Raw genomic sequence first — 27,036 nt, 5'->3', positions numbered from 1 at the left:
TCACCTCAGCTCTCGGGAGAGAACCTGACGTGAATTCACGATTTTCAGAGAGTAAGTTACGAACAGGCTCTCTCCTCGGAACTGCGAGACCTGGCAGCTGAGCTAGGAGGGGAGGGATTTACCCAATCAGTGATGGATATAGCAGCAGGCCAAAGGATCCCTGGTCTCTGGCTATGTGGAGGAAGAGCAAGAGGAAGCCGGGGTGCCCCTGCCTGGGCGGGCAGCACCCACGCTCCTCTCCCAGGTTTCGGCACCAAGATGAAAGGTTTTAAGATATGAGGTATTTGAGAGAAAGGAAAGTATATGAAATGATTTTAAGTGAGCATGCTTTATTGACTGCGCTCCTGGGCAGAGCTCACCGAACCCAAGATGGAGTGAGGTGAGTCTGCGTGTGGGCTTTGGTGAGTGCAGTTTTTAAGGGCAGGGGTTAGGTGATAGCATGAAAGGGGTGGCACATTAAACAAAGGATTATTATGCTAGTGGGTTGAGCAGCGGATGATCAGATGTCCATTGAGCAATGAGTGAGCTGCATAAAGACCTTGGTTGTAATGATTCACCTCCCATCCCAAAGTGACTTCCTGATTCCAGCCATAGAGCCCTCCCTCATTCCTCCAACCTAACAGGAAGTATGAGTCCTCCAACTTTATTCTTCCTTTTCTGGGTGGTTTTGGCTATTTAGGGGCCCTTATCCTTCTATATAAATTTGATGATTGGCTTTTTCATTTTTACAAAGCAAGCTGTTGGAATCTTGATTGGGATTGTGTTGAATCTATAAATTGCTTATGGTAGATTTGACATCTTGACAATATTTATTCTTTCAACCCATAAACACAGAATGTCCTTCCATTTATTTAGGTCTTCTTTGATTTCTTTCAGCAGTGCTTTGCAGTTTTCTGTGTAGAGGTCCTCTGCATCTTGGTTAGATTTATCCCTTGATATTTGATTCTTTTAGCTGCTATTGTAATTGAAGCTTTTTTTCTCTTCAGATTTTTTCATTACAAGTGTATAGAAATACTTCTGATTTTTGCATGTTGATTTTGTACTCTGCTGGGTTGCTGAATTCATTTTTAGCTCTGAGCTTTGTTATGAATTTTTCAGGATTTTTAAATATAATGAATCTTCTCATTTGTAAATAAAGAAGGTTTTATGTTGCTTCCTGTGAAATGGAGCTCGAAGGATATTAAGGAATGATGAGGAAGGAAGGGAGGGAGGGAGGAAGGAAGGAAGGAAGGATAAAAAGAAAGAAACAGATGAGTTCAGGGGGTCTGAAGCTTAAGTTTACATCAGACAGACTTCAGACCCCCTGAGCCCATCTGTGTGTTTCTTTCTTTCTTTCTTTCTTTCCTTCCTTCCTTCCTTCCTTCCTTCCTTCCTTTCTTTCTTTCTTTCTCTTTCTTTCTTTCTTTCCCTCTCTCTCTCTCTCTCTCTCTCTCTCTCTCTCTCTCTCTCTCTCTCTCTCTCTCTCTCTCTCTCTCTCTCTCCCTCCCTCCCTCCCTCCCTCCCTCCCTTCCTTCCTTCTCTCTCTCTTTCTTTCTTCCCTCCCTCCCTCCCTCCCTCTCTCTCTCTTTCTTTCTCTCTCTCTCTTTCTCTCTCTCTCTCCCTCCCTCCCTCCTTCCCTCCCTCACTTCCTTCCTTTCTTTCTTGTCATTCCTTAATATCCTTCGAGCTCCATTTCATGGGAAGCAACAGTTTTATTTCTTTCTGTCTAATTTGGATGCTTTTATTTATTTTTCTTGCCTAGTTGCTCTGGCTGGAACTTCCTGCACAATGTTGAATAACTTATCTTTTTATATTTTAATGATCTTGGCTACTAACGTACTTCATCAGAGTAATTAGGCATTAGATGAAGAAGGTGTTATTTCTTTATCACATTTTTAATAATATTGCTGAAAGGGTTTTGATAACCCTTTGCAAATTCTGGTTTAATTATGAATCAATAATACATATGATGAAAAGACAGGATATCTTTGGGTCCAACTATTTTCACAGCATAAAATTAAGATGACATTGAGACAATCTTCATACTTAACCTGTCTAGAACTAGCTTGAAAACCTGTCTGGATAGTTCAAATCTGGCTTTGTTCTGTGATCATATTCTCATTACCATGTCCCAGTATTGACTTATTATCTGAATTCTTCTAGCTAAATTTCTTTCCTGACCTACTCCACACCCCTTTCTTAATTAATCTTACTCTATCATCATATTGTTTCCAGGATCACAAATATTGAGTCATTTCAAAGGTATACATTTTATACTGATGTAAAAGAGTGTTGTCATTATGTAAAATATCCACATTGATACCTGTCATTTTATAAGGGAGAGTATTTTATGTATCAGCAGTATACAGCTAGCTTCATTCATTACTCTTGTTATGTCACAATGCTGTTAATCTAGTAATATTTTGGAGACATACATTAATGCTTGTGTTTGGTGAAATTACATGATGTCCTGTGACTAACTCATTGGGCCTAATTTATCTTAAGACTTACTTCCCACTTCTTGAAATCCTCTTTCTTATTGTTAACACCTGCAAACTAAATAAAGGAATTGAGGTAATGATTTAACAATGATGGTAAAAAAGTTAAAGTTCTGACCAAATGCCCCAATGCAAATTGTGGCTGTGATATATTGAATTGTGCACCCTAGTTTGGACATGTTCTTGGTCTGGGTCTTGGTCTGCATTTCTGCATTCTGGTGGGTGTGGACTCATTGAAAATAAGATCTCTTCAAGATGTTACTTCAGTTAAGGCATAACCCAACTGGATAAGATTGGGCTTTAATCCAGATTACTGGAGTCTTTTATAAACAGAGTGAAGTTCAGACAGGGAGTAGCCAGAAGCTAAAAGTCAGTAGAACCTGGAAGTGGAAAGAGACAATGTAGCCATGTGACAGAGAAGCCAAGGAACCTAGAGATTGCTGACCAGCTGAAAGATACCAATTCCTGGAGGAAGCAAGCCTTCTAGCCTCTTAAACTGAGCAAACAATTATTTGTTTTAACAGCTAGGAAATGAAAACAGTGGAAAACTAGTTTGCAGCTTGAATTCTTCCTTCATTTTGCTCAGATTATAGCAACTAGCTGACAAACAATTAGGCCTCATGTAAGAGGACAGGTCATCCTGATTCAATTGCAGCAAAATTACCTTTAATTTCAGTATCAAATTAGCAAGTCTTGTCCTCTCTATTTCACTTAATCACTCTCTACTATAATTATATTCCACTTTGATTCAACCACAGAGCCACATTCAGAATGAAGCTCAATAAAAATCAGTCACACCATATAAGACCAGGTTTGAAAATCAATACAAGTTTACTTTACTGCTTGCATTCCACTGCTGACTTTTCTTTGTAAGCACACTCCAGTGAAGGGAGGAGCTGCTTATGATTTCCTGTGTTCCATGTAATGGAACAAGAGGACAAAATTACTTGAACTATTAGTAACTTTGGGGAAGACAGAGTCTTTTTGAACTGTGGATAGGAGACAGGAGCATGAAATAGGGTTTCCAGTTAAAAATTCAACTTTTTTTAGGGAGAATAATGGCTAAAAATTATTGATCCTCAGTATAAAATTCTAAATATTTTACATGGGCATTATTTTACCCATTTTATAGATGAATACAGGAGTTTAGAGGTTAAGTAAATTTCTCAATATCAAATGCCTAGAAACATATGGAGCTGAGATTTAAACCCAAGTTGTAGTCTTGACATTATTGCTATTCTTCCAGTTATCATTTATTTCCTTGGCATTTAGTCACCTTTTATAGTGTGAGCGGACAAAATCTGTAATTTACAAGTATCCCAAGATTTTACTGCATGTTCCCCAAACTCATCCACTAGTGAGAATTTTGCCCATTTGGTTACTTCCTCTCCCTCAGATGTGGAAAACATGAAAAATGAGGAGAAGGAGAAGAGCACACTGGCTTGGATTTGGAAGAAATGTTTCATATAGTTTGGAGAGAGGATAAATGGGACAATCTGTGGTGTAAGTGAGAACTAGATGAGAGAGAAGGGAACATCATTCTCATGGTATTTGAAAAACAAGAGGAAAGAACATGGGTTACTTTGGATTATTTTGGTTGCCGGGTTATTTCTCTAGTAATGTCCCTACTAAGACTCTACCAGGTAACCTACTGAGAATAAGATTTATATCAAAAAATTTAGTCATTTTTATCCACATGGGTATATGAAGATGAATGAGAGATGATCTCTGTTATCAAGTCATTGTCACACCTACTCTTGGTATCACATTACACTAGAGTGAAAAAAATAAGGTAAGACTTCTTGAGTTGAACCTCTGACATTAGTATTCTTGGGAAGCTGGGGAGTGTAGATTGACTATACAGTGATGTTCAACAGAAGAAAAACTTCCAGAGTGGAAAACTGGAAGATATATCTCAGAGCTATGTATAGTGGAAGGCTTCCCAAAAGAAGTGAAGATGGGGGTTGGAGCCAATGAAAAGTCTTTAGTTGTGTGCTCTGATTTGGAAGTACCTCCCTATTACCCCACAAATATTAGTGAAAATGCAAGATTGTAATGTATTTGATGAGATTGGATTTCTAATGGGAGATAGCAAAAAGATAAATTTTGTGTCTAGGCCATAAGTGCCCATACCCCATGCTAGCGCAGGAGATAAAGGACTGTAAGAAAGTAAGATCAGGAATGTATAAACATCACTTACTGCAACAATACAAGCAAAAGACCACAAAGAGGGGCACTGATTCTCTAGTGTTCCATTTTTTCCCATGGAATAGCACCAGGCCATGGTCCAGTGACATGCAGGAATTGTGTCACTTCCAAGGAGCCCCAGACTTAAGGACTTCTGACTCTTTGTGGGCTTAGGGTACCAGGGCAAGGGAGAGAGAGAGAAGGATTAGGAGTGGAAAAATAGAGAGGCAAAGTGGAGAAAAGTGTCTTAGCCAAGACACTAGATAAGAAAGTCTTAGCAGAGATGTCTGGGAAGTGCCTTATCCAAGGCCCGAGATAAGCAGGCCTTGGTGGAAGCACCTGGGCTATGAATGCAGATACATTTATGGGCCTCACTGGCTCTAGAGATGAGAAGGGTGGGGAATGGGAGGGAGGAAGGTGAGAAGTTCATGGGAGTAGGTGTGCTGAACCCTTAATGCTGAAACTCACCCTGGAAACTGCAATGCACTGACTAGGCACTAAGTCTTTTGTGGAGAGGCCCACTTTCCACCATGAGGCTGCCCTGCAAAGCCTTATACTTGCCTGTTCTTGGGCCTGATGAATCAGACATAGGATTTTGGCCTGGAGTTGGACTCTACTACTATACCAGTGTTAGATAGAGGTTGTGTAAACTACTTTACAATTGGCCATAAAACCTTTGGGAGAAGAATCACTCAAGAGTTGATATTTTTAATGGGGAATCATATGTGTGTATGCAGCTTTATCTGAGAGAATAAGAATGTCTAAGAAACTCATAAGAATGTATATTAGAAGTTAGCATTCATTCCAAGCTTCATGTACAAATCATTTGTTAAGAAATTGAGGCCTTTCTTGGATGGGAACAGTTATGTGTCTTTTGATCCATGACCTTCTTTGCTTTACTTGCCACAGTAGGAATCCCTGGATACTGGGCAGACTACTGTTATGAACAGAGCTGCCAGTGATTTGTTAGAAGCCCTGGTCAAAGCTGCATGCTCCCAGAATTCAGAGGCATTTTCTCTGCAGAGACATTCATCCTGAGGAGGATGATTTGGGGTTGTGGTTAGACCATGTCCCAGATTTGCCTAGGATATGACTTAGTTTGGGTGCTCCCAAAAGCAAACCCAGAGATAAGGATTTGGGTGAAAATAGTTTATTTGGAGGCGACACCAGAAAGCACACCAACAGAATGAATAATACAGGGAAGGTAGGAGAGCCAATAACAGTGAGTTAATAAGCAGGTGAGTGGTAGTATATTGCTCAACCCCAGTGGGAACCCTCTGAGAATATGTGTAGAACCCATTTCTGAACCATTTAAACTGGGGCAAAGAATCTCCTGTTCTCAGTGGTTGAGGGTCATTCCTGGGACCTTACTTCCTGGCACTTCTAGCCTGGCTTGTGCACAGACTGAATATTTGGTCAATAGTACTTCTAGGCAGAAAGCTGCTGGAAGCCATTGTCCTGAGTGGAACTACCTGCATGCCCCCTTTGGGGTGGGCTGAGGATATATCAGCAAGGTACAAACAGCAACTGCCAGAGGGTGCCTGGCCTTGGAGATTGAGGGACAAAGGCATCCAGTTACTCTACAGCTTGTAGGGTCCAGCTTTAAGAATTATAAGTCATCATGGAGATATAAATGACTGTAACTTTGTGGCAGAAAATCCAGTAGCACTTCAAAGTGTGTTGGTGATGTGTAGTTACTGGATTTGTATGCCAGGTTGCCACAGGAAGGAAAAGACTCTTATACAATTGTTAAGACTTCCGCAAAGAACTGTACCACAAAGTGTTATAAAGTGTAATTTGGAAAATCAGATCCAACTGGGACTTGGAAGATCAAATGACTGCTCCACCCTTCATGTTCCCACTGATAACACTAAGAATAAAAAAAATTCAAGCAGAGGAAGAGTGGAAGGATGAAGCAACATTAGGGAACAAGACCAAAGAAGGAAGCCAGGTTGGGAGATGTTGGTTTAAATCCAGGCAGTGGAGCTTATGCAGGTATGATTCAGCAACTTGAATTTGAGATTCCACAAACAGGGTCCCAGAAAGGGAAGCTGAGGACCTACTTTTGGTCACAAAAATTAAATGTTTTTTAATTTGCTTCCAAATTGAAAGGTATAGAAAAGAGACAAAAAGGAACAGTATACTTTCTAGCACATAGTATGGCCCAGTTTATGTGTTGTGGACACAGGAGAGAGTTTAAAAGCAACAGGACAAGTGAAAAAAGAACTCTGTGTTGGAAATGCTCACCTACTTATTTTGGTTGTAAAAAGGACTTGTATCTGGTAGCAGGTTTGTACATGTAAGGGAAACTATTTTATCCCTCCAAAGAGCAGGAAATGTTGGAGGCAGTTGGAGTGGCAAGTTGCTGCAGCCCCATAAGGGGTAAAGATTGGAGGGAGGAGCTGCTTTTCAGATTGGGGTGGGGGGTGGGGCAGTGACAAAGAACAGCACCTTGCCTTTGAAGGTGAGGAGAGTGGCAGAAGAAATTCAGCCTGCCTTCAGGTCACCTCCAAACCTACTCTGCTCTAATTGATGTAATAAACAGATTCCCATTGCCCTGTCTCCCAGGGTCCCCATCAACATCTTCTGGTGCTGCTAGCCCCTTGCATCGATGATGTGGTCCAGTCTGAGAAGCTGAAAAGATGTTGTTCTCATAACTAAGTCCCCAGGCTGAGTAAGAATACAACACTTCCAAAGCCTGTCTTTGTACAAAAGCCCCAAAGACTTCTGAATTCTAAAGTCATTGTTTTCAGAGATGGGTAGACAGGAAGATATGTGCTCCTAGGAGACCCCAAATTTATGGTTGAAAGTCTTTCTCACAGGGGTTCTCATGTTTGAGGGATCACCAACCCTGCCTGAGCTGAAATATCTGCATTTAAGCAAGAGAATGTGTGCATTAGCCTCCCAAGTTGAAAGCTACTTTGCTGTCACTCTAGTTCTTTCTCCTCAAATAATTCACTTTGAATGGGTTCCGTGTAAAAAAAGAAAACTGGGGCATCATTATAAAAAAGCCAGTTAGATACTGTTTTGGGGATCATGTTCTGTATGTTCTTCCCAGACAGGGAAGTTGAAAGATCAGTTTGCAGATTGAGCGGTTAGTATGGGTGATAAAAGATGTCTCCGGATGTGTTTGTAAATAGCTTGAGTTCTTTCTTAGAGAAATTTATTTCTTAGTTTATTTGGAAAATCTTTGTTCCATTCTTGATAACTGAGGTGAAAGGTCACATGTTCTTGATTAAACAAAAATATTCTTGGTACAGAGGAAGTTAATACTAAGAAAGGGCTTTGTTCTGCTTTTTCTAGATTAGTTTTCCCAGAATTGGAGAATTGAAGCTCCTGCAGTCAAGGCTTTAAATATTAAGCAAGTTTTACTAATGTGTGAACCCAAACCTAGGCAGCTGTATAGAATTCAACTCTTAAAAACTGAATCACAACCACCTGTGATGCTCTCTTTGTTTTATAACACACTTAAGTTCCTAACTGGTTTATTTGGTCTGCCAAAATTTAAGCACAGCTAGTTCTTTTGTAACAACACCAGCCAAGCAGCCAAAATATTTTGAGATGCCAAGAGAAATTGTGTTTTCAAAAATGCATCAAAACCTTGTACCAAATCATTGCAGTTTCTTGAAGGTTTTCTATTTGTGCTTTTCCATACCTCCCTGTTGTTTCTTCTTCTGGGAATATCCTTTCTCTTCTCCTTACTCTCTTGGGAACTCCTACTTATTCTTCAGAATTCAGTTCAAATGCCCTTACCTGTGATTCCCTGAACACAGTGATTCTCTGCTCTTATGCCTACTACCTGATATTCACAATTATTTGGAAATTTCTTTGGTGTGGTCATTGTTGGATATTTATTCCTAGACTAGGAATTCTCCAAGTATAATCTTCGTATCAATGACATCAAAATAATGGAGATAGAAGGGAAGGTCTTGGTAAAATGCATATTCCTAGGCTTCACCCCAGATCTTCTCAATTGGGATCTCTAGAGAAAGAACCCCCAAAATGAAGATTTTATTTTAAAAATCTTCATTTTTAATAAGCAACTTAGATAATTTTAGGCAAGTGAAAATTTGAGAGCCACTACAATATATTGCAGACAAATAAGGACTTCATTTTATTCATCTTTGTATTCCTAATGTCTAGCATACTTTTAGGCATTCAGTTGGTACTTAATGTTGAAACTTCAAATAAATACCTCATGAATACAGCATTTCTCATTCTTTCCTTTATTTTTTTTTCATTTTGTCATTCATTTCACAAATATTTATTAAACTCCTGCTAAAGCCATACGCTATCCTCGGAACTAGAAATGGAGTGGTGAACAAAGTCCATTCATGTAGAGTTTATATTGCCATGTGATCTTTTTCTGAAATTGTGGTACTGTTGTCACATAGACAACAAGCTTTGTATTCAGTTCTTACCACATAGTACTCATCATTGTGACCTCATTATGATTTCCACATTTTATCCTCACTTTGGAGTTGTGGCTACAACATGTCCCAGAGTTACCTGGAATGTGACCTAGTTTGAGTGCTCCTATGAGCAAATCCAGAGATGAAGATTTGGGTGAAAATAGTGTGTTTGGAAATGACACCAGAAAGTATACCAACAGAGTGAGTGAGACAGGAAAGGGAGGGGAGCTAGTAGGAGTGAGTTAATAAGCAGATGAGTGAGTGCTAGGGTTTCTGGGACTCAACCCCACTGGGAACCCTCTGAGAAATTGCGTAGAATCCATTTTGAACTGTCCAAATGGGGGCAAAGAATCTCTGGTTCCTCAGTGGTTCAGGGCCATTCCAGAGAATGTCTGCTTTTAGTCTCACATTTCAAATTCCACCACAACTGCTAAACTCAATTTTAGTTTCATCTTCTTCATGAAGCCTTCTTCCTTAACACCTCAATCTTACATTCATCTTTCCCCTTCTAGACCTACCCAATTGCTTCAGCAAGGGAAGAGAGAAGTCTCCTATAGTTTCCTGGATTTGTTATGGATATATGAAGTGTCTTTCACATTGGATTATAAATTCAATGAAAGCAGGGGCTAGTCATATCTTCTGCTGCAAATCCATGACACTCAACTTTTCATTCACTTGCTTACTTCTCCATTTTATCCATAAATAGTCAGTGAGCTCAAACTATGTGCGAGGCTCTATTGGCCAGACCCTGAGGACACAAAGACAGAAACATTGCAATCAAGAGTTCCCAGGCATGAGAGGAGCAGATATGTCAGGAAAGAATTACAATTAAGTGACTGGGCAGCTAAAATAAAGGCACTAACAAAGAGCCATGGGAGCATTAGCAGGGTTCATAGTAGATGTCAACCCACTAACCACTGAGTTGAATTAATTATACATAGAAGCAGTTATTTTATGTGATTTAATCAAATGCATGTACTTTTCATTTGTAATGTAGCCAAATCTCTGAACGTTTTTGCATTCATATATATTTTCCCATATTTCATTCCTTGGCCCATCACTGACAAATGGAAGGTGAAAACAAAATGAATATATGAGCAACAAATGAGAAGAGGGTAGGGAGTGTGCTCAGTATTGACTCATGCCCTCCACAAAAGGCATGCTCAGGTTCCAACCCTTGGGCCTGTGGGTCTGAACCCATTTGGAAACAGGACATTTGAAGATGTTAAGGTGTGCCCAGAATGAATGAGAGTGGGCCTAATCCAATATTGCTGAAGTCCTTATAAGCAAAGAAAATTGGACTCGAAAGGAGAAGCTAGAAGCCAGAAATAAACAGACCTGGAAGAGAAAGGAGAGAACATCACCATGTGATGAAAAGCTAAGGAACCCCCAAGGACCTTGGGGAGCCAGCCTAAAATGCCATAGTCTTCAGGGAGAAAGCATCATTTTACTGACATTTTGATTTTGAACATCTTCTAGCCTCAAAACTGTGAGCCAATAAATTCCCATTGTTTAAAGCTAATCCATTGCATGGTAGTTATTTTAGCAGCTAAGAAACAAACAGTGGGGTAAGGGATGAGGAGACTGAATGGTGTCTCACTGTTGGTTTTTAGAAGCCGTAAGCAATCCTGGCTGTCCTTGAGCAAAATAGGTATACACACACACACACACACACACACACACACACACACCCCTACCTTTACTTAGTTTGCTTTCCTTTATGGCTAGAAGCAGAGAATCCTGAAAGAGAAAGATGAAATAAAAAAGAAAGCGATACAAGCTCTTCTGTCAAACCTTCTGTCAAAGTTTCCCCTTTTACTGAAAAAAGTTTGCATTTAATTGAGGTGTTTTCCTTAATTATGGAAAAACTGGATGTATTAGTACTACTAAAAATGGAATTTATTTTAACAACATTGTATCTCCCAATGACATATAAATATTCATATAAGTCATTATAAATATGAATGAATCAGTGAACTCAAGTGAAAGATGTAAACATCTTTTCCTATAGATAACTCTTGGATACTAGCTTGGTATGTTGCATGTTAAAATCACCCGGGAACATCCTAATGCCCACTTAGACCAATTAAGTCACACTTAGACTGATTAAGTCACAATATCTGGGAGCAGCGAAGATAAATCTGATTTTTAAAGATACATAGTTGATTCCATTTTACAGCAAATTTACTGTCCCACTAGATGTTCAATGAATGATTGACAAATGTCTACAGTATAATCATAAAGATCAAATATCTTTGGTTATCTAATGCTTGGATTTTTTAAATATCTACAGTATAATCATAATAATAAAATATCTTTGGTTATCTAATGCTTGGAGTTCTAAAGGAACCAATCTCATGTAGATTTGTATTGCATTAATATATGTAAAGGGTAAATGCAACAGGGTGAGTGGCTTGAAACCCTTTAGTATACTGTAAATCAGTTTGGCTATGACATACTATCTAGCATCTTTATTAGGGGTTCCAGAGGATAGTATTCAAAAGTGCTTGTCTTCCAGTGGTAAACATCATCTACTGGTAGGAGGTAGAGTCAGAATAATGCTAGAAGTCAACTAAAAATAAATAGCAGTTGAGAGAATATAAAAATCAGTCCATTTCTAAATTCTGAGATACTGAGCTGTTTGTATATAACCTGATCAGTCCCAGAAACTTCAGGTATTTATGTGACACGTGAGACTCAGAATTAGAGCTCTGAAGCTACAGAAGTTAGCATTATCCCATAGAGGAACTATTTAGAAAGTTGAAAGGGGAATCAGCCGTCGACTAGAGATATGAACAAAGCTGATCTAGATAGGACTTAGGTAAATCAGATCATAGGGTAAAGGATGATATGGTCCATATTTTAAAATTTCAACTTCTTTGTGAAACCAAAGAAAGAGATCTTTATTTGGTGCAAAATTTGTATTTTGGGTAGCACAGTACCTAATTTAACTTGTACGGTCAGTTTAGTTGATCACCATAAATATATGGAATTTTGAATCAGGCGTGAGATCCTTCTGGTTTGTCCAGGTTAGTGTGATGCCCCAGTATATACCAGAGTAATTTGGGCAAAGAATAAAAAAGTATTTGTGAAGTCCCCTTGGGGGACTGGGGGAGAAAAGAGGATATATTCAACTTCCCCATTTGGGGAACTCCTGGTATTCTCTCAAGCAGTAGAGGCAACCAAATCAATAGGTTGAGGCTTGATCTTGGGGTTTGCCCCTATAAAACTTATTCCCGCAAAGGATAGGCTAACCCTACTTATAATTATACCTAAGAGTCACCCCCAGAGAACCTCTTTTGTTGCATAGATATGGCCTCTCTCTCTAAACTAGCTCAGATGAACTTACTGTCCTTCCCCCTACATGGATATAACTCCCAGGGTTATAACCTCCCTGGCAAAGTGGGACAGAACTCCTGGGATGAACTGGGACCCAGCATCATGGGATTAAGAGAGACTTCTTTATCAAAAGGGGGAAGAAAGGAATGAGAAAAAGTTTCAGTGGCTGAGAGATCTCAAACAGAGTTACAAGGTTTTCATGGAAGTTATTCTTATGCACTATATAGATATCCTTTTTAGTTTAAGGTGTATTGGAGTGGCTGGAAGGAAGTACCTGAAACTGTTGTGCTGTATTCCCGTAGCCTTGACTCTTGAAGATGATTGTATAATGCTATAGCTTTTACAGTGTGACTGTTTAATTGTGAAAACCTTGTGTCTGCTGCTCATTTTATCCAGGGTATGGATAGATGAGTAAAAAAAAAAAAAGGATAAAAATTAAATAAATAATAGGGGGGATATGGGGTAAAATAAATTGGGTAGATTGAAATTCTAGTGATCAATGGGGGGGCATACGGGGTATGGGGTGTATGACTTTTTTCTTTCTTTTTCTGGAATGATGCAAATGTTCAAAAAATGAACATGGTAATGAATATACAACTATGTGATGATATTGTGAGCCACTGATTGTACACCGTGTATGGGCTGTATGTGTGTGAAGATTTCTCAATAAAAATACTAAAAAAAAAAAATGAGTAAGGGCAAGGAATCTAATTTAGGGGCCATCTACAAAGCACTGGGCTGAAGAGACTTACATTCCTTCTGTTTGTCAAGGCCTTCTAGAAGAGTGTTGATCAAAATATCAAATCCCAGATCCTTGAACAATTGCCTTCTACTCCTGAAGGACAGTTGCCTTCTACTGCTGCTATTACACTTTGATTCTTAAGGGAAACAGGGCAAGGACTCCAGAAATATCTTCATATTTTCCTTCCAGTCATCCTAGTTTGTGTCCCCCCAGATGTAATTTACAGATAAAGATTGGGTACAAGTATGTATAGAGGCATGGGAAACAGAGAAGGGAAGAAAGCCAACAAATGCTTTATTATCATGAGAGTTACCACTGATACCTACTTGAATTCCTCTCCTCCCATGGATTGACCCCCACCCGTCTCCCCAACCCACCCCACTTCACTCCATCCAGTCCAACTGGTCTCCTTACTGTTCTTCAAAGTGTTTTTGCTTCAGGGACTTTGCACTTGCTGTTTCCTCTGCCTGATCTGGTTTGCATTGAGTCTATAGTGTGATTTGGGGAAAATTGATCTCTTAACAATATTTAGTCATCTGACTCATGAACACACCATATCACTCCATTAATTTAAGATTTTTAAAATTTCTCTTAGCAACATTGTATAGTTTTCAGTGAACAGGTCTTGCATATCTTTTGTCAGATTTGTCCCTAAGTATTTCATATAGTTGATGCCCTTTTAAATGGCAGTTATTTTAAGTTTCCAATTGTTCATTGCTACTATATGGAAATAAATTAATTTTTATATATTGATCCTGTATCCTGATAATGCTAAATTAACTCATGAGTTCTAGTAAGTTTATTTAGTTTGAATTGTATTTCCTTGCAGACAGTCGTGACATCAGCAAATAAAGTTTACTTCTTCCTTTCTAAGAAAAAAAGCCAATCCAGAGTGGATAAATAAACTATGATATATACATATGATGGAATATTATATAGCTTGTTAAGATGGAATAAAGTATGCATGCAACAACATGGATGAACCTTGAGGACATTATGCCGAGCGAAATAAGTCAGAAACAAAAGGGCAAATATTGTATGGTCTCACTAATATGAACTAACTTTAAGGAAAGAACTCTGAGAGTTAAATTTGAGAGCATAGGTTATCAGGAGATAGAAAAAGGGTAGACACTGGGCCATTGATGCTTAGGGAGTACTGAATGTTTAATAAAGTTGATTGTGAAGGTTCAGAAATGGATAGCACAATACTGTATGATAGCAACACAATACTGTAAGTATAATGAACAAAGTTGAGTGTGAGAATGGTTGAAAGAGGAAGACTAGGGTCTTGTATGTCACGAGAAGGAAAGCTAGAGGATAAAATCTTGGGCTGTGTAGTTTAGTGAAATCTAGAGTGGATGATGATGGCGGTTAATTGTACAAATATAGGAAAGTTTTTACATGAACTAGAACAAATGTATGTCACTATTACTGGGTGTTAAAAGTGGGATGGTGTATGGGAAAATACAGTTAATACAAACTAAAAAATAATCATAAATCTATAGAAGACAAATTGTGAGTTTCTCATAGTCATTGGAATTTAATGGCAGTATATAAAATGATATATTCTGCACAGTCTCAACCTCCAGAATGTGGTGCTTATACAATCCAAAAGAGTAATATAACAGGGATATGTGAACCTATTACCTACTACTTTATACCAGGCATTTTATATATGTTATCAGGATTAATTATGCCATCAATTCTGTAAAGTGGATATTATTGTCTCCATTTTTCAGATGAAGACAGCAAAACTCAAAAATATTAATTTCCCAAGTCAATAAAGCTACTTGTGGTGGAGCCAGAATTCAAAATCAGATCCAAATGACTCCAGGATTCATTCTTCATATTACACAGAGCTTAAAACACCATCCTTCCCTTCATCTTCTTTCTTCTCCTGTATCTCTTCATCCAATGTGCAATCTGTATGCTCTGAGCAACAGCCTGTGTCTTATAGAGAATAGGGTTACTGATTACTGATGTGAAGAAGAGTGAGCTAACAGCAGTCATGAGACCTGCCTAGCACAGTTGGTTGTAGACAGACATGTTGAAGAAATTTGATCTCCTATGTTTTGAGGAAATTGCAAATCATAGCAAGAAGACTGCAATGATTTTCATGGCTTATAATGAGTCGAAAAAAATAAGTTGCTTATAAGACTTAAAACACTTTACAACATTCTGCTCATTCCCTACAATGAGTAGAGAAAATAAGTTTATTTCTTACAAGACTTAAAACAATTTAGCCTTTACAACATTCTTCTAGAGACTAGACAAGATGTTTTGTTCCTACATTTCCAGAAACCCTTGAGGAAGGAGGATGTAGTCTGCCATGAATCTTGCTGCCTTCGGAAGAAGGTCCTCTCACTTGGATATTTTTAGAACTTCTGCCAGCCATGTCTGAGAAAAAATGGTTAGATCCTGGTGGCCTTTTATGAAGTCCTGTGACTCACTAATCTGCCCTCAGCTGTCCTCCTACTCCTCTCCACCCACATCCTTGATTTGCGTCATTAGCTTTACTCATCCATGAGGCTTGAATATTCATCAGACTCTTAATTCCCACTCCACATTATTTGGATTGCATCACTTTTGTTGTATTATGAAGAAGATAGACTCTTGTCTATTTCAATGATAGTTTATTCTGCTACCACCCCTGCTATCAGCCGATAGATTAAACCTTGCTGGTGGAGAGAATAGAGACCTCTTTGCTGTGTACAGACAGGATGGCAGTGGAATTACTCAAATAGCTGCTTCACTTTAAAATTCTCTAATATTAAACTAGTGCTACAGAAAATGTAGAGAAAGATATGTACGTATTAACTGTCAGTAGGGAAACTGAAAGGTACAGCCCCTTGGAGGGCAGGATGGTTGTTCCACAGGAGCCTATCCCTGCAACCCCATTGCTCAGTGTATGCCTGGAGTGCAGGGACACGAATACACATTTGCACAATGGTGTTTATGGTGGCATTGTTCATGATTCACAATGGAATGTGAATGGAGGTGGCCTAAGGGTACAATGACTGAGGAATGTAAGGGGGAACTGTGGTGTGTGCATACAATGGACTACAGAGTGGCTGCAAGAAGGAATGAAATTATGACATACAGCTAGGTGAATGTATTTTGAGGACAGTATGTTGAATGAAATGTCAGAAATAAAAAGACAAATATCATGCCTCTTATGGACTAATGATAAGACAAACTTGGAGAGTTGAAGTCGAGAGCATGGATTATGTTTGGGAACCTATTGTAAAGGTTCCTAGATTGTAAGCTCTTGCAGCAGTCACATCTATTCCAGAGGTATAACAGTTATTTCTAAATTCTGAGATACTGAGCTACTTGTGTATAACCTTGTCATTCCCTGAAACTTCAGGAATTTATGTGACACCTGAGACTCAGAGTTAAAGCTCTGAAGCTATGAAAGTCAGCAGTACCCCATATAGGAACTGTTTAAAAACTTGAAAAGGGATTAGGCATCAACTAGAGACATGAATGAAGCTGATCTGTCTGGATAGGACTGGGGTAGATGAGAATATAGGGTAAAGGATGATATGATCTATATTTTAAAACTTCAACTTCTGTGTGAGACCAAAGGGAGAAGATGTTTATTTGGTGCAAAATTTATATTTTGGGTAGCATATTATTTAATTTAACTTATATATTCAGTTTATTTGCATACTATAATTGCATGGAATCTTGAATAGGATGTGAGATCTTGTTGGTTGGTCCAGGTTAATGTGATGCTCCAATAAATCCCAGAGGAATTTGGGCAATGAAGAAAAAGGTATTTGTGAAGTCCCCTTGAGGGGCTGGGAGAAAGGAGGAAATATTCAACTTCCCCACTAGGAGAATTTCTGATATTCTTACAAGCAGTGGGGACAACCAACCCATAGGCTGAGACTTGATCTTGGGGTTCACCCCTGTTCTAGTTTGCTAGCTGCCAGAATGCAACACATCAGAGATGGGATTGGCTTTTAATAAAAGGAGATTTATTTTGTTGGTTCTTCAGAGGAAAGGCAGCTAACTTTCCACTGAGGTTCTTTCTTACATGGAAGGCACAGGATGGTCTCTGCTGGTCTTCTTTCCAGGCCTCTGGGTTCCAACAACTTTCCCCGGGGTGACTTCTTTCTGCATCTCCAAAGGCCTGGGCTGAGCTGCAAGTGCTGAGATGAGGAATGCCGAGCTGCTTAGCTGTGCTACGTTGTGATCTCTCATTTAAGCACCAGCCAATTAAGTCAGACGTCACTCATTGCAGCAGACACGCCTCCTAGCCAACTGCAGATATAATTAGCAACAGATGAGGTTCACGTACCCTTGGGTTATGTCCGCAGCAACAAGATTAGGTATGCTCACCTGGCCAAGTTGACAACTGAATCTAACTAACACAACCCCTATAAAATTTATTCCTGCAAATAATAGCTTATGCCTACTTATAATTATGCCTAAGAGTCACTCCCAAAGAACCTCTTTTGTAGCTCAGATGTGGCCTCTCTCTCTATGTCAGATCAGCAGATGAATTTATTGCACCTCCCACACCCCTGCATGGGACATAACTCCCAAGGATGTAAATATCTCTGGCAACGTGGGATAGACTCCTGGGATGAGCTGGGATCCAGTATTATAGGTTTAAGAAAGCCTTCTTGACCAAAAAGGGAAGGGGGAAAATGAGACAAAGTAGTTTCAGTGGCTGAGAGATTTCAAACAGAGTCATGAGGTTATCCTGGAGGTTATCCTTATGCATTACATAGATCCCTTTTTAGCTTATGGTGCATTGGAGTGGCTAGAGGGAAGTACCTGAAACTGTTGGGCTGTGTTCCAATAGCCTTGATTCTTGAATATGATTGTGTAACGATATAGCTTTTACAAGTGACTGTGTGACTTTGAAAACTTTATGTCTGATGCTTCTTTTATCCAGGATATAGACAGATGAGTAAAAAAATATGGATAAAAAATAATGTGGGAAAAACACCACATTAAAAGAATTATGCATCATGATCAAGTGGAATTCATACCAGGAATGCAAGGCTGGTTCAACGTAAGAAAATTAATGTTGCACATTAACAGATTGAAAGGGAAAAATCACATGATCATATTGATCAATCCTGAAAAAGCATTCCACAAAATCCAGCATCCTTTCCTGATAAAAACACTTCAAAAGTTAGGAATTGAAGAAATAGTTCTCAATAACATAAAGGACATATATGAAAAACCCATAGCCAGCATCATACTTAATGGTGAGAAATTGAAAGTTTTTCCCTTAAGATCAATGATGAGACAAGGATCCCCACTGTCACTGCTATTATTCAACATTGTATTAGAAGTACTAGCTAGAGCAATTAGACAGGAGAAAGAAATCAAAGGTATCCAAATAGTACAGGAAGAAGTAAAACTTTCATTATTTGCAGATAACATGATCCTAATACTTAGAAAACCCTGAGAAATCTGCAGGCAAACTACTTGAGCTAATAAACAAATTCAGCAAAGTGGCAGGATACAAGATTAGTGTACAAAAATCAGTAATGTTTCTATACACAAGCAATGACCTATCTGAGGGGACAACTAAGGGGAAAAAAGCTCTATTCAGAAAAATTAGGCATCTAGGAATAAGGCTAACCAGGGATGTCAAGAACTTATACACAAAAAAATTACAAAAAAATGCTAAAAGAATTTAAAAATGACCTAAATAGATGGAAAGATACTCCATGCTCATGGACAGGAAAGTTGAATATCATCAAGATGTTAATTCTACCTAAACTACAGATTCAATGCAGTACCAATAAAAATCCCAAATTTGAAGACTTGGAAAAACTGGTTATCAAATTTATATGGAAGGGAAAGAGACCTTGAATAGATGAAGATATCCTAAAAAAGAAGAGCGAACTGGAAGGTCTATTACTTCCTGACTTTAAAGCTTACTATAAAACCACAGTGGTCAAAGCAGCATGGTGCTGGCACTAAGACAGAAGGACTGACCAGTGGAATAGAATCGAGGTGCAGAGATTGACCACCAAATTTATGGACATTTGATTTTCAATAAGCTCCCCATATCCATTGAATTGGGGCAGAATAGTCTTTTCAATAAATGGGCATGGGAGAACTGAATTTCAGTAGTCAAAAGAATGAAAGAGGACCCACACCTTACATCCTATACAAAAATTAATTCAAAATGGAGTAAAGACCTAAATGTGACAGCCAGTACCATAAAACTTCTTGAAAAAAATGTAGGGAAACATCTTCAAGATTTAGTAATAGGAGGTAGCATCTTAAACTTTACATCTAAAGCACAAGCTGTGAAAGAAAAAATAGACACATGGGAAGTCCTTAAGATCAAGAGCTTCTGTGCCTCAGAAGACTTTGTTAAAAAGGTCAAGAAGCAGCCAACTCAATGGGAGAAAATATTTGGAAACCACATATCAGATAAAGGCTTGATATCTTGTGAACATAAAGAAGTTATACAGCTCACCAACGAGAGAACAAACAACCCAATTATAAAATGGGCAGAGGAAATGAATAGGTACTTTCTTGAAGAGCAAATACAGATGGCTAAAAAAGCACATGAAGAGCTACTCATCTTCATTGGCTGTAAGGGAAATGCAAATTAAGATGACAAAGAGATATCACCCCACAGCTATAAAAATGGCTGCTATAAAACAAACAGGAAATTGTAACTGTTGGAGAAGATGTAGAGAAATTGGAACACTTATTCACTGTTGGTGGGAATGTAAAATGGTTCAGCTACTGTGGAAGTCAGTTTGGCGATTCCTCAGAAAACTAAATATTGAGTTGCCTTATGACCTGGCAATACCCATACTCAGTATATATCCAGAAGAGTTGAGGGCAGTGACACGAACAGACATTTCCACACCAATGTTCATAGTGGCACTATTCACAGTTGCCAAGAGATGGAACCATTCCAGGTGCCCATCAACAGATGAGTGGATAAACAAAATGTGATGTATACATGTGATGGAATATTATGCAACATTTAGACAAATTGATGTCCCAAAACATATTACAACGTGGATGAACCTTGAGGATATAATGCTGAGTGAAATAAGTCAGATACTAAAGGACAGATACTGTATGATTCTGTTATTTTGACTCTGATAAACTTGTCAGTGTTTTGGAGCAGCTAGAAGGAAAAATCTGAGATGAGGGCATGGTAGCCCATGACAAACTCTGGGAACTGTTTTGTAGCTGCTTGTTTAAGTGTGCTTTAAAAATTACTGCTTTTTTTTCTTTCTTATCTTTGTATTTATATGTTATATTTTACAACAGAAAATGGTTAAAAAAAAAAAAAGCTATAGGCAGTTATAGTATTAGATAAATCCCTGAAATAAAAAATTTGAAAATACTTAGTAACATAGCTAACTACTATAACAATGGTGATATTTGTAATCATTTTTTATTTGATATTTTGAGAATGTGCACAGTTAATAGTTAATCAAATGGTATTTAAGATAGTATTTGATATTTAGAATTCAAGAAACTCTGATATCTATCTATAGAATTTTTTCTTTCCTTACTTTAATTTTAAATTGGTTTATGAAACATATTGTATAGACTGGCTTTACAATGATTACTTTGGTATATATTTTTTAATATGCCTATGGATAGGCTAACTAAGATATCCATTTTAGGTGATTAAGATTTCCATGCCAATTGTAAAAATGTTTGTATCTTCATATTTTCTTAAAATCAAAAAAATATTTAGTAACATAGGTCACTACTATAACAATATAGATATTTGTAAGAACTTTCTACTTGATATTTTGCAAACATTCACAGTTTTGACAGTTAATCAAATGGTATCGAAGTTAGTGTTTAATACTTAGAATTTAAGAACTTTGCTATCTGAATTTGTAGATTTTTTCCTTGTTACCTTAATTTTAAATTGGTTTATGAAACTTACTGTGCAAACATAGGCTTTACAATTATTATATGGATACTTTATTTAAATATGCCTATGGTTTAGCTAACTAGGATATCCATTTTTGGTGGGTCTAAATGTATTGTTTGTTTTTTTAAATAAAAAAATTAAATAAAAATTAAAAAATAAAAAATAATAGTAGGGATATGGGGTAAAATAAATTGGGTAGATTAAATACTAGTGGTCAATGAGAGGAAGGGGTAAGGAGTATGTGATGTGTAACTTTTTTTATTTCCTTTTCTGGAGTGATGTAAATGTTCTAAAAATGACCATGGTGATGAGTACACAACAATGTAATGATATTGTGAGCCACTAATTGTATGCCATGTATGGATTGTATGTGTGTGTGTGTGAAGATTTGTCAATGAAAATATATATATATATTTTTAAATTCTCTAACACCTACTCTTTTACCAACTGGAAATGTTCTATGGCCAAAACACAGTTCTGACCCACTCTGTGCTTGTAGACTGCCTACCTGCCTGCCTCCCTCACTTCCTCCTTTCTTTCTTTTCCTTAACCTTTAAAGAGTTTGAAAATAAAACACACTGCAAACATTATCCTAAATAAGAAACATGATGAGGACCTCCTTTAAAGTCCCACGCTTACCATTTCTCTTCATCTAGGCAATGATGCCAAGTCTTTCCACCTCTTTTCAACATTTTATTAGAATCCCTAGCCAAAGCAATAAAACAAGAATTTAGAAGCTCAAGAATTTAAAGGCCTTGTGGTACAACAGTAGTATCTTACTCCAGAAGCATGAGAATTTTAAAGGAGAAATGACCTGCTGTTTTTTTTTTTTAGGATGATCATTTATTACATGGACAACCCAAAGAACTACTGACTAATTATTAGAAGTAACAGGAGTATTTAAGATTTTATCTGGATTAGTATACAAAAGTCAGTTGAGCTTTTCTGTGCACCAAGTAAAAATAACTACAAAGATTAAAAAGAAAACAGCATTAACTTTTAAAAGAAATTTTTTAAATTAAAAATGATTTAAAAGTAAATCAAGTACTCAAGAACGTTATACATAAAATTTGCAAGAGCTCTATAGGAAAAGCTAAAAAACCTTATCAGGAAACACTAATGCAGGCCTAAATAAATGGACAAATATACCTTGTTTAAGAAAAGGAAGACATAAATATGTAATTTTTCATGTATATACATATATATATATTCAATGCAATTCTAATCTAAACCACCCAGGAATTTTCATGGGACTTTATGATTCTAAAATTAATGTGAGATAAAAAAGAGTCAAGAATAACAGGATGTTCTTAAAAATATATGAAAGGAGCAGGACTCACCTTACTAAACATCAGAATTTATTATGAAACTATAGTAATTCAGACAGTGTGGTTTACTGCAGGCATAGACAAATGAATCAGTATAATAGAATGAGAAACAGACTTGGGCATGCAAGTTAATTCCACGTATTCCCAAATTGCTCAGGTGTGAGAGTGTTTCCTTCCTACAATATCAGCTCCATTCTAAGTGTCTAGGGGGTGAGGGATATACAGTTTATGAATGACTTGGACCACTGAATGAAGAGTTTTACACCTGGGATAGTTAGGTTGGAGATTAAGCAAAAGTTACGAACACTGATGGGCATTCATCTTATAGGATGACCAACAAATGAGGTGCCAACTCCTGCTTATGGGTGCTTCTGAAAAGAGTGCAGTGAGAAGGAAAACACATGTAGCTCCCCAACACCTCATGAGCAGTATCGTTGAATGGTAATCCTAAAGTTTTACCTAGGCTTCTGACTCAACCCCTGCAAAGATTCCTGGTGCTGGCAACCAATGAAGTTTGCTCACATGAAGGTTGGTTGACTTTTCATGTTGACTTCATTCTTCTCCATTTATTCCTGTCCCACTTCCTGGACTCCTCTCTTTCCTTCTACCAGTCCATGGCATGCTTTCTTGATCTGGGAGATGTTAAGAGAAGGAGGAAACAGTTCCTGTATTTTTTCCTCAATCTTTCAATTTCATCCCCACAGTTTAGAAATGGTTCTTCTATGGCTCTGCACTGATACTTTATCCTAAGGCAATAGGTGATATTGCCTTCCTGAAACTCAGTCTTCTGAGGAAGAGGAGGCATGCGGACTGGAGGAAGCATCTGTTGGTTCATTGGAATATTACACTTGCATATGTGTAAATGCTGTAAGACAGTATGTCATATGCAATTCTAGAGGCATGTAAGAAACTCAGTTGGAATATAACTAAAGGAGCCAGGAAATATTGGACAGTGGTGGTGTTATAACTTAAAAGTCTCCTAATGCTCACCCCATTCTTTGGGTTCAACTAGCACACCTGTTTGAGATTAGTGGCTACTAATGTACCCAATGCAGCTTTATCTTACTTTTTTTTTTGTTTTGTTCAGGATCAGATTTTTAAAAGTCTGATTTATTTAATACTTGCTCATCAAACTTCTTACAATCCTCTTTAATTTTTTTAAGTGTTTAATAAGCACATTTTATTTAAATATATTCTCAAGTAGGAGATGGATAATTCATTGTCTTTACTTGCAAGAAGGCTATGTAAATAATTAGCTGTCAAACTGTATCTGTGCAGTTACCCAACATTCCCTTATTTGAAATATTAATATTTCTATATTGCAGTTCCCAAAAGGAACTTTAAGTCTCAAAATCCTATGTCTCCTTTGGCTTGCTTTTCTCTTAATTCTACCCATGCTTTATTATTCACTTCATATCAGCATCTCCATTTGTGCTGGTTTGAAAGTGTTGTGTACCCCAGAAAAAGCCATGTTCTTAAATCCTCACTCAACATTGCTGGGTGGGATCTTTTTATTGTTTCCATGGAGATATGATCCACCCAGATGTGGTTGCTACCTTTTGATTACGTGGTTTCCATGGAGATGTGTCCCACCTATTCAAAGTGGGGTTGCTTACTAGAGCCCTTTAAGAGAGAACCATTTTGTAAAAAGCTTCAGCACCCACAGAGCCAACAGAGCTCACACAGCTAGAGATCTTTGGAGATGCAGAGGGAAGACACTCCTGGGGAAGCCATATAAAATTAGAAGAGAAAGCTAGCAGACATTGCCAAGTGCCTTCCCAGCTGAGAGAAGTGTTCTGGATGGCATCAGCCTTTCTCGAATGAAGGTAACCTCTTGATGGTGCCTTAATTTGGACATTTTCATGGCCTTAGAATTGTAAACTTGCAACTTAATTCCCTTTATAAAAACCATTCCATTTTTGGTATATTGCATTCTGGCCATTTTAGCAGCACAGCATTTCATAAATTTTCTTTAAATGTTCATCAGTCCTTCACTAGGATCTATTTCAGTATCATAGAAGGGCTTTTCTTTCTTTTTACACTATTTTTCAACCTGAGTCAGGTAGTCCCATTGCATGATTTCTTCTTTCTTTCTATATAAGATAAGAACTGTATCAGTCTTGACATTTTGAAATGCTTTCACCAGAGACAGGTTTCAAGAGATTGTTCACAATCATGGAATAATTCTTCCCATGTAAATTCTTCATGAGAAAATCTAATGCCTCTCTATGAAGTGCACCTGCACATTTTCAGTGGGGACCTGATGAACTCCAGTTAAGGTAATGTAGATTTTCACAAACTTTATCTGACTGATCCCATCCATACTTACTGACTTTCACTGTATATCCCATTGTAATAGGAGCAGCCACTGCTGTTGGCTTTTCATTTTCAAGAGGTTCTGCTTTCCCCCTGTGAATTCTGCTACATCTTGTTCTTGATTTCCATCTCAACCTTGGAGTTTTCAGTTGTAAGCACACCATGTACTCTTTTTCTAGTGGCCTTTTCCAGCAGTACCTTCACCTCTTCCAGATCTTTCTTATCTCTTGGAAACTTGAAGCCATAGTCTTGTTGTGTCAGGCCTAAGGCCTGAGCTACAGCCATGCAGAAAGGGGAACCGGAAATGCACTACCAAGCATGCTCACTCTGATTGTGGACCACACAGGATCGATTTGCAGTATGTGCAGCCAGTGTGCACACTAGACCTTGCGTGAGATCTCTGCCCACCTCCAGCATGCTGAGCCACTGGAACTTTTGCAATCAGCCACCTCCCACCCTGACTGCTGCCCCTCCAAGCCTGCACACTCCACTTTAAAAAATGGGATGGCAAAAAAAAAAAAACACAAAAAACACAAACTTATCTTGAATAGAACTACTTGGAAACTTGGAAATTAAAATTAAATTTAAAATTAGGCTCAGGAGTTAGACATCTTGGGAATCTGGATTTTTTCTTTTGTAAACATTCCCATTTCTTCAAAAAGAATTTGGTTAATGCCCTCAGATTATTTCTACGTGACTTCACAAATAGTGGAAGAAAATGGAAAATGTGTGAATTTATGTCAATTTTTTTTCCTGGCATAAAGACAAAAACCCAGATTTGTTTAAGCATTTTTGGTTCTGCACTGTTGCATCCTGCATATTTTTTTGTGAAAGATTTTTCCTAGGTTGGAAAAATCTGGTTCTGATAGTGGATTTTTGATTTTCAGTCTCTTTTCCCTTTTCTCCCTTTCTTTGGTCTCAATGTTATTAGAATTTTTATCCAGGTTGTTCTCTTCTATTTCAGTAATACCATGAACAACTCTGTCAGTAATGATCTTTTTCATCCAATACTGAAACCATTCCTTTTTGTGCCTTGCTCACACTGATTGCACAGTGGTTTCACACCCATCTCAAATTGTTTCCAGCCCTGTGTGGGCAAATAGTTGATCAAGTTCCAGGCCATGAACCGCACCCATGAACTGGCTTTCATGTGAAGCTGTTGTTTACAGAGAAAACTGGAACTAAGAATGTTGTGCAAACAATGCAAATTTAGTCCAATCTAAGGGAAAAAAACAACTCATAGTATGTAAGTTTAAGACCGTTTGTCAGAATTTGGGGATTCTATTTAATTGCTATCATTAAATTTGAAAATGGAGCAAATAATGAGCTCTAAATTGTCCTTTTATGGGCTAAAAAAGTAAAGATGATTCTAAAAGCACCTCACCAATGAAAGGAAGTTATTTTGATTTTATGAAGAAGAGTATGCTTTTTCTCCAATTCTTTAGATGTACATGCAGTAATCTCTAACAGTCATGTCTTTAACTTGCTATTTTCAGCCAGAGACAGTGAATATTCATGACATGCAGTAATTCCAGATGCAGGTTTTATATTATATGGAGTCTTTTTTTTAAAAAAATATATGATAATGCTCCATTTGTTGCCTAGACTTCTGAAATAACTTCACAATATGCCTCCTTCCAGGCAGAGTCACTCACTCTAACCATTATGCCCAACACAGGTTCTGGTATGTAATAGGTGCTCAAAATGTATGTGTTGAATGAATGAATAAATGAATGAATTCCCATTCATTATTCCAAAGGATGGTTTCTCAAGGATTTTCATACTCTAAGAGCATGAGAAGAAATTCTGTAAGGTAGATTGGGTAAATATTCTTTCAGTGATTTATTCAAAAAAATATTTACTGAGTGTTCTAGTTTGCTAGCTGTTAGAATGCAACAAACCAAAGACGGATTGGCTTTTAATAAAAGGGATTTATTTCATTAGTTCTTCAGAAGAAAGGCAGCTAACTTTCAACTGAAGTTCTTTCTTGTGTGGGAAGGCACAGGACAATCTCTGCTGCCTTCTCTCCAGTCGTCTGGGTTCCAACAACTTTCCCTGGGGTGATTCCTTTCTGCATCTGCAAAGGCCTGGGCTGAGCTGTGAGTGCTGAGATGAGGTATGCTGAGCTGCTTGAGCTGTGCTACATTGAGCTCTCTCATTTAAGCACCAGCCAATTAAATCAGACACCATTCATTATAGCAGGCATGCCTCTTAGATAACTACAGATGTAATCAGCAACAGCTAAGGTTCATACAGAACTAGGTGCCTTCACCTGGCTAAGTTGACAACTGAATCTAACTATCACACTGAGCATTTATTCTAGGGTAAGTGCTGAGATGCC

The 27,036-nt window shown here is 37.9% G+C and overlaps 1 pseudogene; it reads right to left on the bottom strand.

The window, feature by feature from the left end:
- LOC143654536 (calcyclin-binding protein pseudogene) lies at window positions 1-24,980 on the bottom strand (annotated as a pseudogene).
- Window positions 24,981-27,036: the final 2,056 nt, after the last annotated feature.

This window comes from Tamandua tetradactyla, chromosome 13, assembly GCF_023851605.1.
Source record: "Tamandua tetradactyla isolate mTamTet1 chromosome 13, mTamTet1.pri, whole genome shotgun sequence".
In the NCBI taxonomy this organism is placed as follows: domain Eukaryota; kingdom Metazoa; phylum Chordata; class Mammalia; order Pilosa; family Myrmecophagidae; genus Tamandua; species Tamandua tetradactyla.
Note: the sequence above shows the minus strand (reverse complement) of the source record. Positions and strands in the feature narration are given on the sequence as shown.